The sequence below is a fragment of the Periplaneta americana genome, chromosome 14 (assembly GCF_040183065.1).
Source record: "Periplaneta americana isolate PAMFEO1 chromosome 14, P.americana_PAMFEO1_priV1, whole genome shotgun sequence".
Taxonomy (NCBI): domain Eukaryota; kingdom Metazoa; phylum Arthropoda; class Insecta; order Blattodea; family Blattidae; genus Periplaneta; species Periplaneta americana.
This window is the reverse complement of record NC_091130.1, coordinates 35,253,813-35,273,170: the sequence shown is the minus strand read 5'-3', so window position 1 is coordinate 35,273,170 and position 19,358 is coordinate 35,253,813. Positions and strand designations below refer to the sequence as shown.

Genomic DNA, 19,358 nt, shown 5'->3' with positions numbered 1-19,358 from the left:
CTCAGTCGGTTAAGGCGCTTGCCTGCCGATCTGAAGTTGCGCTCGGGCGCGGGTTCGATCCCCGCTTGGGCTGATTACCTGATTGGGTTTTTTCCGAGGTTTTCCCCAACCGTAATGTTAATGCCAGGTAATCTATGGCGAATCCTCGGCCTCATCTCGCCAAATATCATCTCGCTATCACCAATCTCATCGACGATAAATAACCTCGTAGTTGATACAGCGTCGTTAAATAACCAACTAAAAGTACTGAATATTAACAGGGAAATTATTGCTGTACACAGGTGGACAGACAGAGTGCCAGACAGACAGATCAGTTTTATAGAATTACGGATTCTGAATATATAATTTTTGCAAAGTTACAATACACAACTGACAATTTTTCGAAATCCTCTTTAGTCAGTTTTTACTGCAGTATTTTTCCTCGGGTAAAATGAAATGGTAAATGTATAGTGTACTGGAAGGTTGATTTGGGATTTGATGTAGGAAATGCTATTGTAAGATTTAGATCTCTGCTTAATCTGAAAAAAGGTAGAAAATTACACTAGTGAACATTTTCGTTCGGTCTCAATTGCGTCTAATCTGAAGAAGATAGCTCCTGCGCGAAGAGGAACCACGTCTGCGCAATAGCTGTGTGTAGCACTACGTTTGCGCACTACTGATGACTAAAGGTTTCGAATCTTAATTTAAACTGAGTCGTATTCAGGTTTTGTTTTATATAATATCGGTATTCTCACGAAACTAGTTCGATTAATTAAAATGTGTCTCGGTGAAACGTATAGCAGAGTACATATAGGTCCGTTTCTGTATGATGCTTTTCCAATTCATTGCGAGCTGAAGCAAGGATATGCACTATACCTTCACTTTTTAACTTTGCTCTAGAGTATGCCATTAGGACAGTCCAGGATAACAGAGAGAGGGTTTGGAATTGAACGGGTTACATCAGCTTCTTGTTTTTGAGGATGACGTGAATATATTAGCAAAAAATCCACGTGCGATTAGAAAAAACAGGAGAATTTTACTTGAAGCAAGTAAAGAGGTAGGTTTGGAAGTAAAACAGAAAAGGCTATAAGTAGGCCTATATGGTTAATCTTCTGACCGGAATATTGTACGAAATGGAAATATAAAAATCGGAAATTTATCCTTTGAAGAGGTTCAAAAATTCAAATATCTTGGAGGAACAGTAAAAAATATGAATGACACTTGGTAGGAAATTAAACGCAGAATAAATATGGGAAATGCCTGTTATAATTCGATTGAGAAGTTTTTGTCATCCAGTCTGCTGTCAAAAAATCTGAAAGTTATAGTTTATAAAATAGTTATATTACCGGTTGTTCTGTATGGTTGTGAAACTTGGACTCTCACTTTGAGAGAGGGGCAGAGGCTAAGAGTGTTTGAGGTGCTTAGGGAAATATTTGGGGCTAAGAGGGATGAAGTTACAGGAGAATGGAGAAAGTTACAGAACGCAGAACTGCACGCATTGTATTCTTCACCTGACGTAATTAGGAAAATTAAATTATTAAGACGTTTGAGATGGGCAGGGCATGTAGCACGTATGTGTGAATATAGAAATGCATATAGAGTGTTAGTTGGCAGGCCGGAGGGAAAAAGATCTTTGAGGAGGCCGAGACTAGATACTATTAAAATGGATTTGAGGGAGTGGAATATGATGGTAGGGGCTTGCATTAATCTTGCTCAGTTTAGGGAGCGATGGCGGGCTTATGTGAGGGCAGTAATGAATCTCCAGGTTTTCTGAAAGCCGTTTATAAATAAGTTAGTAAGTAGCTTTATCTACTATTCATAATTGTCACTTGTATAAACTATAATAAATTCTTAAAGTTACAGATAATCTCATATATTGTGATTTAGAAGTATATTCGAGCTCCTTGGATTCCTTTATTTTAATGTGTTTATTTATTTACATCAAGCCGTAATATACGACATTGTAAAACAAACAATAACAGAAGTCATAACGAATCGAAAGTAAATAGAATTATATGACTATTAGAAGATGAATACACAATGTAAAAATCGTAACAAGGAACTTAAATTCTAGTTGTCCATATAACTTAGCTTAAGGGGAAAGGATCCATAGGATATCATTTTCTTAATAGTTTGGTCCGAATTAGCCTTGCATAATGAGCCATACAGAGTGAGGGGACCTCTCTGGTCTTATCTTTTGACTTGATGATGGAATCCTTATGTAGTTCGGAAATATTGGAAATGTCAAGTTCCAGGACACGGTAAAATGCCCAAAAGCTTAATTTGGAGACCTTGTTATTCAACAATAATAAGACCTGTTGTTACTTATAAGTAGGGCTAGGATTTTGATGACCTATAAATCATGAAAAAAATGTCATAAAACAATGCATATATGACCTAAAAAACTTTCAAAAATGCCCTTGAAATGCCCTAACAATTGATCTTCCACAATTGGCTTAGTAGGAAAAGAGGTTTTATACTACTTAATATTTAGACTAGTAATTAAATTAAATGTTACATAATTTTTTCTAAGTAGTACACTTTAATTAATTATTTTACTTGATGTTTCAATGTATAATCGTTCACCTCTGCGTCGGCATGTGGACGTGAGGTCAGCAGTCAGCTGGTCGATCTTGGCCCTTCATGGGCTGTAGCGCCATGGATTTATTTTACTTTCAGTTTCCATGTAGCCTACCACAAGGCCACTCTTATCCGGAATTAGCAAGTATAGAGGAGTCTATATTGAAGGGGTGGTTGGACTGATCCATTACATGGGGTGTACTACGTTAAAATGGCAATATTTGTGTAGAAAAACGATTAAAATATTATACCAAATAATGGGTATTAATGGACAAAATATGTAAAGAAAATATCAAAGGAAATAAACATTATTTTATATTAAGAATGGGGATTTATGGCCAAAATTAAATGAAAATGCCTAAAAAATGACCGAATAAAACAAAAAATGCTCTTATGAGTTGAAACAGGCAAAAAATGCCCTAAGAAATATGTCTTAAAACAATCAGTTTATCACATAACATATAAATACTAAAGCAGCTATGTTTCTGGCTTACTAGAAAAAAGATGCAAATTTCATCAAAATCCTTGCCCTACTTATAAGTGTGAAACTTGTGGGTATTAAATAATTTAAAAAAACGAATTTTGTAGTATTTGAAAGATAAATACTAAGAATAATTCACTGACCAATTGAAGACTGTTAGTTGGAAAATTCGAAGGAATATTGAGTTGTAATATAAGTTAATCCATAACAATAACATTTTTAATTTTATTAAGCCTAAAATACATATGCTTCAGATATGTGTAATGATAAACAAAAGATTTGTTAGATAAATCTACAAATTGGAACCAATTGTAACAAAACACAGAGCAGTCCAGAAAATAAATAAAAGGATGATGTAGGCCCTAATAAAATATTTAAAAATAATGAACATTAGAAAGTGGATAAAATGTCTCTAAAACAGGAAAGAATAAAGGAAAGTAACTGAGTCTGCCTGGATAAATTTTTAATACGTGGAGTTGTAGTTGTCTTATGCCGATAGAAACAAGTTTTTGTAATTTTTATAAGCTTACTTTTGAATCACCCTATAGAGTTTTCTTATAATTCTGTGTAATGATGAGATAATAGACGGGAGGGGGTAAAATAAGATCGTGGTCTATTTGAAGAGACAACATTGTGTGTAAAATGTGAGATGAAAACTTAAGTTGAAAAGTTATATCTGCATTGTGTAGGCCTAACTTATTCTCTGCTAATTTTCTGGTCATTATTTTGAAGACAATATCGATTTCTTACTCCAGACAGGTCGCTTTCTCGTTGCTCATTGTCCCTGTATTCCTCTAAGGATTCTAAAGTAAATGTGATTCTGGAGTTTCCATGTGTGGAGATAGACGCATCTGATTCTACGGCAGGGGGAGATGTGTTGTATCTGAGAAAATCCGGTATGTGTGTGTGTATGTGTGGGAGGGATAGTTGCGAGGGGGACGAGAAACTCACTTGGAAAGACGCGAGAAATATCATCCCAAAGAGATGGGGAAGAAGGGAAGGAAAATAGAATAAAGGAGAGGAAAAAATCTGCACGCGATCGAATTTAGACTCTGCTTCTTTCGGAAGATGCGGCGTCAGGCTGTTTCTCCCTCCCCACCCACTAACTTCCCCCATTTTCTTTGTTTTTACTTTTCTTACCGCATTTCCACACATCCTGCACTGAGATACAACACTGCCTCACAGTAGCCAAAGAACATTGAAAATTTTCAAATTTGTACAGGGACATCATTTTATTTTTACTTCAAATTTATTGTCCCTGAGTTTTTGAATGTACTTCACTCCCACCCCTTCTACTAATAAAGTTCAGCCGTCCTCCACACAGATCCAAGACCGTATACAGTCATAGTAGCCTTACGGTCATAGTAAACAGTACGTTCCAAAAATGTGTTCGCGTTTTTCAGTGACGAAAGAGCTTTCAATATTGAATCATTTTCGCACAGGTGCTGTCGTCCATTTGCCTACGTCGTATCCCGGTTACCCCCACCCGCTTTTATTCGCCAGCTAGTGGCTGGGCTGTCGTCTTAGCTCTTTTGTGAGAACATTAATTTCTGTTAGGAATTGGACGTCTACGTAATAACTTATTATACAACTGTTTAAAATAACTTAAATAAAAGGGCCTCGTTAAGTAACTAACTGTCATGTGATTTCCTCCCTTTCTACGACCCTGCGACATAACCACTTGGACGGACAATAGATAGTATGTCTGAGTAATTTTATCTTTTCGGATCGGGCAGAAGTGAAGATTGAATTTACAGTACGTAAGGTACTCTTTTATAGAGTAGGTACAGAATTATTTCAACATGAGTTACTAGTTACGAAGGACGAAACTGGTAATTGGGATTAGGTACAATAGTCTATAGTGCGATAATATGCACATTAGAACTGAAGCCTGTATCGAAATGAACGGCCATCATTTTCAAAAATGTGTTTAAATATCCATATTATGATTATTTTTCAATTTAACTTCATTCTCTAATGTTCTGTAGACAGTATAATATACAATGCATAATGAATACGTCCGCATGGACAGCTCAGTTCATGAGTAAAAACACTCACTGTTAATACTATACTGTATTTTGATTAAACAAAAACCCAATGAATATTATCGATATTTCCTAGTTTACGTAAATGGATGAACTACTTTTCTTCCCTCCTATACCTGGTAAAGTGATTTGTTTGTATATTACGCCAGTATCATCGAACTCCAGTCGTGGAAGTGGTTAGCAAACGGCGTTGATCCAGGTTAATATTAAAAATGTTAGTAAAAATAAAATGATGTACCTGTATAATAACTGTCATGATGATGATGATGATGATGATAATCTCCATTTTAACCATAACTACCATCATCATTATGTTGTTTTGTTTAGTCAATTGTTCGAAGATAGGTTTGAACCTCATAAATGGCATCAATAAAGCATCACTAATGAGGCAACTAAGCCAGGAGATAATGGAGTAGAGTAACCAGTAGAGATGAACAACGATCGATAGGGCAGGACTGACGGCGCCCACAGGGCCGAGGACCCGCATGGCAGTGTTGTGCACAATAGTGGCAAAAAAACGGACCGACCCTTGTAGCTGATTTCAGAGCCTGGTTCACTCCAGGGCGTCGGTGCATATTCCTTGGACCCGAAACCACCCGTGCAGTTGAACAATATACTAGAGGTCGCATGTTATCTTTTTCCAATACACTGTATTAAAATCATTTGTCATCTCACTAGTGAGGATAATTTATGCTGGCATAATCAAAACTCCCTGATGTTTTAATAACAATACTGTTGCACATCAAAAATCGTTATTAGCATAGCTATCTATATTTATATGTCCAAGGAATATGCACCGACGCTCTGGGGCCTGTTTCTCAAAAATGCTAGTATAATAATTCACCAGTTACTAGTTACCAGAGTATATTTCACCAGCTCTAGTAGATTCTGTTTCTCAAACTATTTCACCAGTCTAGTAACTTGTGACAATTTTTTACTAGTCACATGATTTTTTCACTAATCAGCTGATTGAGTTCATTTGTTTATAGTCATGCGTAGGTATTGTTATTTGAGGTTAGAAGGCTAAGTTGTTTGTGCATTGGTTTTGATTTGTCTTTTCGGTTGAAATTCCATCAATTGAAAGCAAATTAACTATATTCAATATGTTTAATGAATCAAAGGATATATTATTTGGTGTTTTTTCAAGCATATTAACAAAAAATGATGAAGTAAACCATGGAAAAAAAAATTGTAATGCGTTAGGCTGTGGAACTAATAGGCCTACCTCAGAACAAAGATTATGCATACGTTGGGAACACTTATTGGACCAACATTAAAAAAGAAACTTTGATAAGTATCAATTCATGTTCATAGTATCATAATATGAACATATGATGTAGCTAGTGGGTCTACTGCCAACATAAATGTCACATACGACTTGATGAAAATTTCGCTATTTTTTTTTTCAGTTTTACATATTTCATCTATTCATAAATTAATGTAGTTTTATATTTAATTTTTAGGCTAAAGTTGACAATGTCAGAAGAACTGGCAGTGGAGAAGGAAAGCCAGCAAAAATTATTGCAGTTGATGAATTGGTATTAGATTATTAGGAAACATTTCTGCAAGTGTTGCTGGTGTACGGCAGAAAGACCAGATGGCATTGGAAAATAATCAATCCCAATTTGTGGAGCAATTTGTATTTGAAGCTTTGCTGATAATACGTGACTTCTGTTTGTTTGTCTTTTTATGTCAGGTCCCACTATATTTAACAACTCGTCAAACTTTTCAGCACTTTACCTAAATCGTTCATTATATTTAAACAATGCTCCCCTAAAGGAATAATAATTGTTCTTTCTCGATATAGTTTTAGCTCTTCTCACAACAACTTCTTCATCACTTCAATCGCAATCACTAAACCATATATTAAAAAAATTAACTACAATATTTTCTTTGATTATCTGAAAAAGGTTGTCACTGGTAACTGATAATATAGAAATCACCAGTCTTTAGAGTCTTGCAGAAATATTCCTGTTGAATACTAGTATAATAAACTAGATTAGCATTTTGAGAAACAGAATCACTTATGAACTGGTGAAGTCGACCAATATTACTAGTCTGTGAACTGGTAACTACTACTTTACCCTTGTAGTTTCTAGAAACACAGACTTGTAAAATAAACTAATATTACTACTGTACAGACCAGTATTACTAGTCCATGACTTTTGAGAAACAGGCCCCAGGAGTGAACAAGGCTCTGATATCAGCTACAAGAGTAGGTCCGGTTTTTTTTGCCGCTATTGTACGTCGCGTCGTTGACGTGAGGATTGCTTATGAGTGCTTCGAGACGTCGAGATCGATCACTCCCGAAGTCCCGAACGTCAATCAGCCTTGAATCGCCACAGTTTTTTGTACCTGACAATTTTTATCTGCTTTGCCAACTGTTATGTGTGTATGAGCAGTCAATTGGCCTATTTGAAGCATCGTCTCTGCTTTTCGGTGTATAACGGTCTGTACCCCAGTCTTTGTTTAATTACTGGGCCCTTGTTGAAAGGTTAGGAATTTTCTTTTCATATGTTTGGGATCAAGTGTGCAATCTCAAGTAAAAAGATATTAACGTTATGTTTTGGGTTTCTTAGAAATGCAAATTTATTTGAGAATTGTTTTTTTTTTTTCTATTTATATAACCATAGGTAATATCATATAGACTAATAGAACCAGAACATTTTGATAATTACTAAGATACTGTTCTGTTTTGTCTTTTTGTCTCATTTAAACATTTATAATATTGTTTGCTTCAATGTTGTATGTTGTTCGGGGTTGCGAAGTCTTTCTACGCCGACCGGTACTGTTTCGAGACTCGAAGCGCGCGAGAGTGACGAAACAAAACTCGAAAGATAAATGCAACGAACACAGGGAGCGAGAGCGGCAGTTAGTTTTGTTCATCTCTAGTGACCAGTGACAAAGATATTTAGGTCTATTATAAATGGGAGAAAAAAATTATTGTGTTCTTGCAATTGGTTTTGGTTACTTTAGTGAAATAGCCTATGTACGCGAGCTCCAAGCCATTTGTATCAACCCGACATATTTTTACTAGCCATTTCCTACGTCCAATACAGTCTGAAAGTAATCAAAGAACATGGAATATTTTCAAAATGTATAATACTGAGTTAGTCACATTCATAATCATATTCATCAATGTATGCGCTTCTACAGGGACATCATTTTATTTTTACTTGCATTTTTATTGTACCTGCATTTCTGAATGTACTTCACCCTCACCCCTTCACTAATGTCCTTGCTCCCGTCAGACACACAAACTTACGGCCGCTGTTGCATTCGAAGTCTTCAAGCAGTGAAGTAAACACTGCAGTGTACAGTGGGTTTCATAAATATGATTGCGTTTTCTATAGAAGAAAGAACCTATATTAATAATATCGTACTAAAAAATTATATTCAAGAAACGATAAATTCAATTTCAGAGAATATGCTGCAAGATGTTTTTAATAATATGCGTACTGAATTGAAGCCTGCATTGTAATGAACGGCAACCATTTTCAGCAACTTGTTTAAAAATTCGGATTAGCCTTTTTTGAATTGAGGTGGCTAGAAGCAAAGGAATGCTAGTGACATTTGTAATAACATGAGTTAAGTGCATCCAGTGTAAGCAAAAGTATCTAAAATTTTAGTGGCCAAGGGATATTTTAATCGCATCACACATTAAAATTTAAATAAAAATTTCACCGATTTTACGAAAGCTTAAATATTTAAACCCCATTTTCTCAAAAGTAACTTAAGTGCACTTACAGCCCTTTACTTACGACCCCCTCAATTTAAATGCACTCTCTATATTGTATGCTAACATCAATAATTAATATGCTAAATAAAGTAGACATTACATAACTAACATAGCCGCCTGAAAAGTTGAGTTTTTGAAAAAAAAATGTTACTACTCTACTGTATTTTGATAAATTCCGTAAAAGTGATGATCAAACTGAAAATCGTAATATCGTATTTCCCTACAACATAAATGGATACACTACTTTTCTCTCCTCCTATAGCTAGTAAAATGATTTGTTTACATATTGCACTAGTAACATCAAACTCCTGTAATGGAAGGGGGCAACAGTGTTTCCGAGTATAGCGAGGTTAATGTTAAAAATGTTGGTAAAAATAAAGTGATGTCCCTGTAGTATCACAGTGGGTTTCGACAGTTCCGTTTCACAAACGGCACAATTCTCAAACAGAGGAAGAAGAGTTCATTAATTTAAAATCAGTGATCAATATGGATGTCCTAATCAATAAAATATTATGTTTTCCTTTAACAAAAGTATCACTACAAAGGACAGAACCAATTCCCATTCAAATGGCAAACCCATTTCTTAATGCCCGTAGAGGGGCGTGTCTAATTCTCCTACGTAAGCAGTCGAACTATAGGGTGTCGAACTTGATTTCTGTCTAACTTAAGAGCTTCCACTGTATTCTTATCTTTTCACAGACAGCCGTCATAAGGAGATTCCTTGGCCCTTAAAAATCCTTCATGGAAAACCAGACTTAAATTAGTGAACTTCTGATCCACTACCTGGCGTGTTAAAAACACAGGATCATCGAGGAAATTAAGAAACTGTATTATGCACTTAATTTATGAAAACTTTGTATGGTACGAATTATCCGATTTTTTCGATTAACCGTTCACTCCACTCCCTTCATTACCATGTATAATAAGTATAGGTTCTACCGTACAGAACTAGTTTAATTATTGAAAAATGTCCCAGAATTTTATTATTTACGATGACGTAATAATGATGAACCTATTTTTTACAAGATCGAAATTGTAGATGAAATTCTTTGAAGTTAAAAATGAATCCACAAGAAATCCGCAGCTACTGGAATGGTTCATTTTATTATATGTGGTTACTCTTTTTGCGTAGCATCTTGTACATTTGGTCCTATATACACTAACATTCAAATTATATGAAAAAGAGAATACGGGAAAGGTGGTATGAGGTAAAAATGTAAATATGAAAGATTCTTTATTTACGATGACGTAATAATGATGAACCTATTTTTTACACGATCGAAATTGTAGATGAAATTCTTTGAAGTTAAAAATGAATTCACAAGAAATCCGCAGCTACTGGAATGGTTCATTTTATTATATGTGGTTACTCTTTTTGCGTAGCATCTTGTACATTTGGTCCTATATACACTAACATTCAAATTATATGAAAAAGAGAATACGGGAAAGGTGGTATGAGGTAAAAATGTAAATATGAAAGATTCTTTATTTACGATGACGTAATAATGATGAACCTATTTTTTACACGATCGAAATTGTAGATGAAATTCTTTGAAGTTAAAAATGAATCCACAAGAAATCCGCAGCTACTGGAATGGTTCATTTTATTATATGTGGTTACTCTTTTTGCGTAGCATCTTGTACATTTGGTCCTATATACACTAACATTCAAATTATATGAAAAAGAGAATACGGGAAAGGTGGTATGAGGTAAAAATGTAAATATGAAAGATTCTTTATTTACGATGACGTAATAATGATGAACCTATTTTTTACACGATCGAAATTGAAGATGAAATTCTTTGAAGTTAAAAATGAATCCACAAGAAATCCGCAGCTACTGGAATGGTTCATTTTATTATATGTGGTTACTCTTTTTGCGTAGCATCTTGCACATTTGGTCCTATATACACTAACATTCAAATTATATGAAAAAGAGAATACAGGATAGGTAGGATGAGGTAAAAATGTGAATATGAAAGATTCTTTATTTACGATGACGTAATAATGATGAACCTATTTTTTACACGATCGAAATTGAAGATGAAATTCTTTGAAGTTAAAATTGAATCCACAATAAATCCGTGGCTACTGAAATGGTTCATTTTATTATATGTGGTTACTCTTTTTGCGTAGCATCTTGTACATTTGGTCCTATATACACTAACATTCAAATTATATGAAAAAGAGAATACAGGAAAGGTGGGATGAGGTAAAAATGTAAAAAAAAAAAATGTATTTCTGTGCTGATGTGGTTAAGTCAGATGTTGCACGGTACAACAGCCTCGAGATCAAAGTCTGGGGCACGAGAGAAGAAGAGGAGGAGGAAAATAAGAAAGAAACGAAGAAGAAGGTTGAGGAGCCTGGTTGTAAGATAACTGGGTTGGATGCTGCTGATGTGGGGTGGAGGGGGGGGAGGTAAAAGTACGGAAGGCGGATGTTTCGTTCTGGAGGCAATAAGTCTCTCTCTAGAGAGGGAGAGATGAAGGAAAAGGGGAGTGGGGTAGTTACCCCCGAGTCAGCAAGCAAGGCAAGGTGGGAGACGAGATGGAACTACTACCAGACGCAAAACACCAGAGTTTAGCCCAGTTCTCATATCTGAACTTCTGATTCAACACTTTGTCTGCGTTCATTGTTCTTGTTTACCAAAACTTCGTCACCATTATTGCATGGTACCGAATGTCTCTTTGTAGCTCGTTTATTATTTGATATGTTCAGCGCTTTCTGGCCTACCAATATTTCTGTTTTAATCTTTTATTTAATGATGATTTATCAACTGTTTCCTATAAAGTATCAGTGGGTTTACCATGGGCTTACTTGGGATTAGTCCTACAATACGGGAAAACCTCGGAAAAAATAAACTCCAACCAGGTGATCAACCAACGCGCAAGTGCAGCTTTGCAGCACGAGTCCCGCTTGTTAAGTTCCATATCTTGTAGGTGGCTGATATTTCTTTTAACTACTGGAGCTTGTTGCATGATTCTAATATTATTATTACTTAGGCTACTTACAAATGGCTTTTAAGGAACCCGCAGGTTCATTGTCGCCCTCACATAAGCCCGCCATCGGTCCCTATCCTGTGCAAGATTAATCCAGTCTCTATCATCACATCCCACCTCCCTCAAATACATTTTAATATTATCCTCCCATCTACGTCTCGGCCTCCCCAAAAGTATTTTTCTCTCCGGTCTCCCAACTAACACTGTATATGAATTTATGGATTCGCCCGTACGTGCTACATGCTCTGCCCATCTCAAACGTCTGGATTTAATGTTCCTAATTATGTCAGGCGAAGAATACAATGCGTGCAGTTAATAATAATATTATTATGTACTTTTATTTTTATATTATTATTATTATTATTATTTTTATTATTATTATTATTAATACTATTATAATTATTATTATTATTATTATTATTATTATTATTATTATTATTATTATATTTATTCCAATGAACTTAAAGCCACCTGGCCTTCTCTTCCTCACTACCAGAAATAGGCCTATGAGTACATACAAAATTTTAGAACAGCAGCGAAGAAAATAATTAATAACTTTTAATTAAACAGAACAAAAATAACGTTTATAATTACAGTAACACAATAAAAAATTTAGGCCTAATGCAAAAGCATTCTAAATGTTAAATTTATGTACTATTAAACAATGCTTAAAAAATCTATATTACATCCTAATATTAATCTAAATAACTAAACGAGAAAAGGCAAGTATACTTAATAATACAAACAATAAGTGTAATTTATTATAAATTATTATACAAAGGCTGTAATGAGCACATTTAGTAACTTATTAATAGTAAATTTTATTAGAAAAAAATATGTTTGTAACTCAATTTTGAATTTCAATAGCATCCGGCAATTCCTGATGAGGAAATAATACTATATAGGAGGATGAATATAATGACGTTTGTGATGAGGAATAGAAAGAAATGCTTGATTTTGATTCCGTACTGCTGTGAGAAACTGAAAACTTGCTGCTAGATAAGTAGGAGTAGAGGTATGCAAGATTTTAAATAGTAGTGTCAGTGAATGCATGATGCTTCGTTCCTTCAGGTGAACCCAAGATAGAAGCTCGATAGATGGTGTTACATGATGAAATGTGTACGTATTGCAGACATATATTATGATTACGTTGTAGTCTCTGCTAGGTTGTGGGTTATATTTGTCAGCAAGGAATCACAATAATCAAAATGGGGCATCACAAGCCTCTGAATAAGAATCATTCGTAGGCGGAGGAAAACATTTAGACCAAAAATAAAGTTAATATCGTTTTTCCAGTCCTATAATTCTAGGGCGTATCAAGTTACAGATTGAAATATATTTCGTAAAACACCATTTAGTACGTTAATTTCGTCTTTAAGAAGTTTCTATCTTTCATTTTAATACAGTTATGCCCTCTTCTGTCACAATTATAGTTATTCATTAATTTTTAAGTCTTTCGGTCTGTTCCAACCACAGAAAGAAAGAACTGATTATCAGACATATTTCTAGGTCTTCCTAAGCAATTTCTTCCACGAAGAATGTAATTAATTTTTATATTATTTTTGTAATTACTGTTCCTGACAAATGCTTCACATGTTCTTTCCAATTACTCCGATAGTTTTTAATCGAATTGCTTTTTGACATAAAGAATCATTTAGGATTTTGATCATGTTCTGAGATTTACTGCGCAATTAACCTAAAATTTGTTAGGTTTGAATGTTATTTCAGATATAAACATAACATAGATTTATTTTACCATAATTTACATCATGAACAGGAAAATATAAACAATACAGTACATTCTTAATGTCACATATATTATGAGGTGCTCGGGCGTAAAACATGGTAACTGACATTTTGTTAAAATGAGATATGTAGCGTATAATATGGCATCTTACATTCAGTATTTAGTTTTCCAACATTTCAACAGATGGCAGAAGTATGCAGATTCTATTTTCCTGGTAACTATAGCCTACAAATTGTTGCGTATAGGCTATAAATGTTTACCTACCCAGTACCTCCTAAACACCATAACGCACTTACCATGTTTTACTCCCGAACCTCTCATTACTTCAAACATTTATACTTTCATTTGATTTTAGTTGTAACAATAGTCGAACAGGATATAGTAATATTATTATATAGAAGTGAAACAAATTATGTGTATTCAATTGTTTGATAAGTCAGATATAACGAACTCAGTAGGTTTAATGCCTTTAGCAATATGGCTATAATGGCGGAATCTGTAATTAAAACTCCAAAGGAGACAATAAATCTAAAGATACGGTTTGTAATCACAGCTTATTCTTCACAAACTAATCTTTGAAAATCTAACATTTAATATCTTCTTGTAATGTTCAGTATTGCAGTTCTTTCCTGAGCTCTTCACTTTTCTATATATTCATCAACTTTAGCCAGCCACAACACTTAAAATCTCATTTCGAAAATCTTTTTTCATCTTCTTTGTTTATTACCTAATTGTCATTGTCGTATGCTAGGCCAGATAATGTCTTACTTCAGTTATAATATGTATCACAATACCTCTTCGGTCAATATTATTTCGTTAAATTTAGGCCTATGCTTAGACAAGGAATTGTAATTTGATATTTTGTTGCTGTCTGAAGAATATGATCTTGAATATTTTCTCAGGAATAGATGTTAATTTGAAGCTCTGCGTTGTGCTAAACCCATGCCAGAATATTCTCACGTCTTATATGCCTGAAACGAAAAAAGACCAAAATATGGTTAAGAATTAAATACTGGAACTGAGAAAGAATAGATTTGTAATTTTCTATTAGTGTCATTTCTAAGCCACAAATACTATTGAACGATAGTTTACGGGTGTAGAAGGTAATCTCTTCAAACAGATCCCACAACAAAAATTTAGTTCCTTTGTAACTCGAACATTTTTTTTCATGCAATAAAATTAGCCACTCATCTGACAATTTATTTTGTCTTAATCCTAATCGCTGGACAACAGCAACAAACGTTGAACGCGTAGGAAACCGACAATACGGAAAATGTATTTTTTTTAATGATTTCAAGTGCTGCTGTGCGACATACTTCGCTTCTACATAAATTTTGTAAATATCCTGAAGTTCGTGAGCATAAAATCCACCAGCCATATCTGTATCCCTTGTTTTAAACTCAACCGAGCGCTCAGCGGACAGCGTCTGGGCAGCTGCGCTTTGCACTGCCGCTTTCACTCTACTTCCGCTAGCGTGGAAAGATAAAATGTATGTAATGGAAATTTACGTCACATAAATGAAATCTAGGCCTACCTATTGTAAAGGGCTCCAGAAAAATTGTATTATTCGTTTCCCGTCCATGTTGACATTGAATAACCTCAGAAGTTGAACGAATAAGATAAGCCCCACTATACCAATCCGTAGCGCGAACAGTCCATGAAGGGCAAAAACGGACCAGCTGATTACTGGCCTCACGTCCACATGCCGCAGTAGGAGTGAACGATCATAAGATACTTTTACTAGTACATGTAATGCATAAACATAGGTTAAGAGTATAACATTTATAAGTTGAATCAGGTATTGCTAGAACGAAGATACATTTTTTTAATAAAATCATTCAAACACCACCAGAAAGAGTAGCCTACATAGCGTCGGCTTAGACTGTAAACCTGCTAACCGCCAAAAGGAACATTTTACAAGGGAATCAAAAAAATTAGTTTGTGCGAGATCGTGCGTATTTGCTTGGTTTCCGCACAAAACCAATCCGCCGAAAGTCTAAAATTCCACATTCAGTATTCCCAACCTAACACACATAATAATTTCCCTCTTCTTACCGCTTAAATGACATATTGATTTTACTGATTTAGGTTTTTAACATATTATTTTTAGAGACGTTCAATACTGTATAGTAATAATTATAAATTGGAAACTTACCACTGCAATTTCACCTAAATTGCACTGTTAATTATTGTTTTTAAATATTTGCAACAATTAAGTAAACTCTAAATTATTACATAACCTTACCGTTTGTTTTAAGTTTCTCATTTATAGACTGGGAGAAAAAAAAGATAGACGTATATCACGGCCTGCTGGAGTATAGTAAACACAGAAAATATTTTAAAGCAACAATGTTGAAGATAGATATTTTTGTTTTGCAAATTTGCCGTCATTGAACAGAAACCAAGATGGAGATTTCTTTGCAACTAATTAGAAATTCCTCTTTCAGGTATGTAATAAACGATCTTTGCGCAAAATAATGTACGATACACGAGCGGTATGCTTTCTTTCAATTCTCGGAAATTAAAAAAGCTCAACTACGTTTCGCTTTTTCAAACTTTTCCTCGAACATGAAAACTTCAACATACCGCTCTTGTAACGCATATTACTATTAAATTACTCTGTAACTCAGTTTTTTGCTTCCCTTGTGATTTTTTATTTTGTTTTTATTTTTTTTATTTTTGCGGTTAGCAGATTTACACTCTAAGCCGACGATAGTCTACACGTGCTCAGGGGGCATTCCACAAAATGTTGAGTTAAGTATTATATTAATTAACAGAATAAAAATTGAAAAGAGAAAAGGAAAATCACAAATATTACAACAATTGAAACTTTACATTTTCACCTTAGACTTAAACAATAATTTTATTTTTATTTTTTCTTTTTAATTAAGAAACATTAGGAAATTGAATGTTTGGGAATTTAGCTGTTATCATGTTATAGAGCCTTGGACCAAAGTTGCTACTATTCTTATTAGCTACAGTTTTGTCACATTTAGGTCCGTTAAACATTGGCCTAAATATTGTCTGATCTTTAGTTTTGTATTTATGTGAATACAAATTAAATATGATTCGGTTTTTATCTACGAAATTCAATACGACGTTGTTATAAATTTTATAGATATTAAATACTTCAAATTCAGGATACAACGCTTCTGAGGGATAATCAAGAGGCTTATTAAGACGTTTTTATTATTCTTTTCTGTGGCAGTGGTATTGTCATGAGGGAGGTACTAAAAGCACGACCCCATCCTGTTCATTCATTTAGTGTTCTGCCCAAGGACAGGTCTTTTACTGCAAACCCAGCTGTCTCCAGTCTTTCCTATTTTCTGCCTTCCTTTTTGTTTCCTCATATGATCCATATATCTTAATGTCGTCTAACATCTGATACCTTCTTCTACTCCGAACTCTTCTCCCGTTCACCACCCCTTCCAGTGCATCCTTCAGCAGGCAGTTTCTTCTCAGCCAGTGACTCAACCAATTACTTTTTCTCCTCCTGATCAGTTTCAGCATCATTCTTTCCTCACCTACTCTTTCCAACACAGCTTCATTTCTTACTCTGTCTTTCCACTTCACACGTTCCATTCTTCTCCATATCCATATTTCAAATGCTTCTATTTGCTTCTTTACACTTCGTCGTAATGTTCATGTTTCTGTCTCATGCAATGCCACACTTCGTACAAAGCACTTCACTAGTCTCCTCCTTAGTTCTTTTTCTACAGGTCTGCAGAAGATGCTCCTTTTTCTATTAAAAGGATTCTTGGCCATTGCTATCCTCCTTTTGACTTCCTGATAGCAGTTCATGTTACTGCTTATATGAGGGGTTCACAATCAGAATGGACCAAGTCCTTCTGGAATAATTTTGAGAAATTGAGTCTCAAAGTTCCTGGCTCACGCTTAGCAACCTTCACCTTCCATAGGAAATGCTGCCCTCTGTGGAGTAAAAAATGAGTTATGGACTTTGTTTGTTATGGCAATGAATAAATCTAAGTTTTCTTCACCCGAGATTGTATTAATCCACAAACTGACCACTGGTAGACTTGGTCTACTCTGGTTGTGAGCCCCTCATATTACACCCCAAGTATTTGAAGCTGTCCACTTGCGCATCCTATAATACCATATTATTATATAGCTTGTACCAACGCGAGGTAAATCATTTGTAAAGTATCGATAGTCAAGTAATTTCGTAGGTTAACAAAATAGTGTATAATTTGTCTTAATCTAAAGAAGAAAGAACATGTCTATCCCAACGTAAGTGTTCGTCGATTATTATTCCGAGATACTTAATTTGAGGACGTTCATTAAGAATACGACATTTACAATTATTAGAAGAACAATAAAATTGGACGTATGAATTTTTAAAATCAAGGGCGGGTCAGGCGATTTCATACCAACAGATGTTAACGAAAATGGTACAATCGTAGTTTTAGTACGATTTAAGATAAGTAGATTGGAATCAAATCAATGTTCAATAAATTTGTTGTCATTATTTGCATTAAGATAAATAACTTCCCAAGTTTTACCTGCAAAAATAACAACAGTGTCGTCCGCATACGAAAATATCATATCATTGATTTTTTTCTAAATTAATTGTCAGTAAATCATTAATATATATAGGCCTATTAAAAACAAAATAGGACCAAAGACAGATGTTTTACGTCTTTAGTTCTAAAGTTTACTTCTATTTGCAAGTTGGAAAAAAAGAAGTGTTTGTTTTTCATTTTTCGTTTATTTGACTTTTCAAGAAAATAAACCAGAAAGTATTTCACTTATTGCATGATATAGGCCTGCATCGTTTTGAAATACAGTACTTACATCACAAAATGTTGGCATATGTGTCTCTGTCACAATACTGAATTTTGCATAGAGCGAAATAATATTAGTATAAAGCACCATTACTTGGTGTGCCAGAATTTGAAATGTACTGTATTAGAATAAAAGCTCGTAGCAGAGTGTAGTATTATTTATCCAAGTGAATCTTTATTCACCTTGGTTCTGTGGAGCTACAGAGCGAGTGCTTGACTGCTGGGGTTTCCGGGGGCACCGAGATGAAGAGGGAGGCTGGGAGGGTTCCTCGGGGAGAGAAGACAGAATTTCTCTAGCGGTAGCTTCAAGAGTAGGATGCAGAAGAAATGGTTTCGAGATAGGAGGTCTGAGGGGGTGTAGAGGGAGGAATAGAAGTGAATAAATGTGGAAGAAATGTGCGGAGCTGGGATGGGTGCAGAATAGAGAAAAAAAGGAATATAAGAAGGAAAAAGGAAATAAAGAAGCGCACGTATATATGTTATAAAATAATACTTTTTTGTGCTTCGTCATCTAAATTGGTAGAGTTATATGTACTCTTAAGGCCGGTACTTGTATTTCGCGACTAGTATATTTAAAAGAGAGGGAAGCTAAGGAAATAAAAAAAGCTACAAGCTACTCTCAGAAATGCTGTTTGTACATGGTTCAATGAATTTTAAAAATGAATAATTCTTATATTGCAGGTTGGCTTGTAAAATATCTGACTCACTCATATAGATGTGTTTTATTAGAAAATTCCTCTCGACTCTTCATTTTGTTACAAAAGAAATTACAATTCTCCCCTCACTTTATTGTGGGCGTATTTCGTACAACATATCTGCACGTAGAGTAATAATAAGATTTAATATATTTTCATTAATTAATTTCTCATACTTGTGTACTTTGAAGATACGATTTGAGTGTGTCTTGAGATGAAGACAATGTAACCACTAAAATTGTAATTATATAAAGATTCCTTTATTATGCAGAGTAATTTGACGAACAATAC

General features: G+C 34.6%; 2 long non-coding RNA genes across 3 annotated transcripts in view; one reads left to right on the top strand and one right to left on the bottom strand.

The window, feature by feature from the left end:
* LOC138713255 (uncharacterized) overlaps nt 1-19,358 on the top strand; it is a 1,167,998-nt gene that overhangs the window by 565,971 nt on the left and 582,669 nt on the right. The window lies entirely within an intron of this gene.
* The window catches only part of LOC138713253 (uncharacterized), a 397,650-nt gene continuing 391,784 nt past the window's right edge, over nt 13,493-19,358 (bottom strand). Inside the window, exon 5 of one of the 2 annotated variants that reach the window (XR_011335806.1) lies at nt 13,493-14,541. This is a non-coding gene — a long non-coding RNA (uncharacterized lncRNA). The remainder of the gene's footprint in view (nt 14,542-19,358) is intronic. The other variant, XR_011335807.1, reaches the window with a different exon arrangement.